This window comes from Octodon degus, unplaced genomic scaffold (assembly GCF_000260255.1).
Source record: "Octodon degus isolate 3935 unplaced genomic scaffold, OctDeg1.0 scaffold00020, whole genome shotgun sequence".
NCBI classification, from domain to species: domain Eukaryota; kingdom Metazoa; phylum Chordata; class Mammalia; order Rodentia; family Octodontidae; genus Octodon; species Octodon degus.
The window spans coordinates 6,625,147-6,627,613 of record NW_004524596.1 but is presented as its reverse complement, the minus strand read 5'-3'; the positions used below and the strand labels follow the sequence as shown (position 1 = coordinate 6,627,613).

The window sequence follows — 2,467 nt, the reverse complement described above, 5'->3', positions numbered from 1 at the left end:
AAGCTTGTTCTAAGTAGGTGCTTTAGACCACTGAGCCATCTCTCCAGCCCCGGAAACTGACAACTTTGGAGAGAAATTTCAACTCTATCTTTGTTTTCATTGGGCAAATGACTCCTGAATGACTCCTTAACACTCTTGTTGGCTTATTGGACTTGGTATTGTTAAAGCTCATCGATAAATTGTTATGTTTCAGGGTGAAGGATGGCCTAATGGAATATCCACAGTCATGCATATTGTGAATATTCTTTTTTTAAAAAACGGAAGACAGACTGTCTCCTTTCCCTCTTTTTCTCTCAAAGGAGGCAAAGAATGATCATCGATGTCATTGACCCTTTCAGTGGGACAACACTGAGAACTGGCTTCACACTCACATTTCATCCTCATGGTTTCTGGTGCTCTCAGCGAGATTCTTCTAGGAACTAAGTGTAGAAATGACCCCTGCAAATATAGTCCTCTGAGAGTCTATTTCTTATCTAGAAGGATTCCAAGCCCTGAGGCTGTGAGCATGACTTTTGCCCTTCCCTTGATTTACACAAGAAATTAAATCCATAAAACTTCCTAATCACAAAGTTTCTCATGTTGAAAAGAGAAGGACCTGCAGAGGTCGCTCATTTTGAGGGTTTTTTTTTTCTTCTAATTATTTTTTCAATGATATGAAAAGACTGCAGTCTGATTGTTTGTTGTTTTTAAATGAAACTTCTGTGAAAAGAGTCAAGGTAGAATTTCCTCTCTATATTTTGTTTGCTTCCTTTCTTCCCACTTCCCTTTGCTTGTCTTGCCAAAACTAACGTTTCTCTATGGCTTTGGTATGCTTTATCCTCTAGCAGGACTTTTGATCACTAAGATTTAAGGTTTGGTGTAGGCACTGGCGGCCTTGAATTTCCAAAGGGAAATTCTTTATCTTCTACATGTCTTGTTTTTTTGAACATGCCATCACTTGGTAACATGGCTTCCTTTACATAATGTGCAATTAATCAAGTCAAAATAGTGTTAAGCAAATATCTGGTGAATTTGAAACAGTAGAGGGGGAATGACATAAATGGTTGAGAAGTTGTACTGTCACCATATGTGACTCTCAGAACACTACAAGTAGAACTGACTTGGGAATACGGATGAGGCCCTACCCAAGGAAAGAACACCTCTCTTATCCATAGTGCTGGTCGTACTGGCCTAGCAACTCTTAAGGAAGTACTGCAACCTTTCCCTTTTCCCAATCTGTTATTCATTCTTTCTCAGAAGGAAGACAGGTCTCATTTCCTGGTTATTATGCAAGTATCTTAAGCACAAAACGAGTAAGACCTGTGCTCATGGCTAATCTCCACATGGTCGACATCTGTGAGTTGTTCCACCATCTGAACTCATCCTTGCAATCACCTGCAAATTCAGACTACGGATCTTGAGATGAGGTAAGTGTGTAAGAAAGTTCATTCTTCCACTGTAAATCTACTATCAGGGGGAAATTATTCGGTCTGAAAAATCTTTACTAGGGTATGTTGAGACTATATTAAGACTTGTTTAAGAAAAACAAGAACTGTAAGAAAATTGGGTCCATGAGATAACCTGGAAGAGTTAGGTCGCCTTTTTACAAACAAAAGTAGTTTATTTTGCTGAAGTTACAAGGTTAACAATTCCTGAAATCCAAAGATTCCTTTATTCGGGTGAGACTGGATGTTTATTGTTCAGCCCTTTGTGCCACCCAAAATAGAATCCATTCTGGTTAGTCGAAACAAGATAAAGGTTTATTCAAGAATACGTGATAGATTACAGAAACTCAATGAAGACTAAAGAGTAGGTTTTGAGCTATCCAGGAACAATGCTTAGCCAGACCATGGAACATAAGTTGGGTGAAACTGCCATCGTCACTATTGTTTTGTATGTGCAAGAAAACTACAATAGATACCAGCAGCACTCTCACTGCTGGTCTCGAAGATCTAGAGGCCACCACTATCACTCTGGCTTCCCTCCATGCAGGTAGTTCTTCGGGTTGTTCATTTCCCAACCCAAGACTCTCATGAGTTGATCTAACTGGTGGAGTCCAGGGAGCCCCGCCTACAAGGGACTCCAGCTATGCAAGAGTTCTGTCTAGCATCTACTTTGGTAAAATCCAACTTACAACATGGACTGTCAGCCAAAATGAAGGAGTATTTTGTGAAAAGTAAAAGTCTGTGCTTCAGATAACATTACCAAGAAAGTGAAGACAATCCACAAAAATGGAAGAAAGCTTTGCAAGTCATGCATGATGAGAAACTCACATTTCTCCCATGTATAGCAATCTGACAAATCAGCAATGAAAAGACAAATAACAACTAAAAATGGACACAGATTCAGAATAGACATTTCTCTAAAGGAGATATGTAAGTGGTTAACAAATAGGTGAAAATGCTCAATATCTCCTCAGGGAAATGCAAGTCAAAACTACATGGAAATGTTATGCGTTCACTACGATGATCTTGGTAAAAAAAAAAAA

At 39.1% G+C, this 2,467-nt stretch overlaps 1 pseudogene; it reads right to left on the bottom strand.

Annotated features, from left to right (window-relative positions):
* Nucleotides 1-274: 274 nt before the first annotated feature.
* LOC111815732 lies at nt 275-454 on the bottom strand (annotated as a pseudogene).
* Nucleotides 455-2,467: the final 2,013 nt, after the last annotated feature.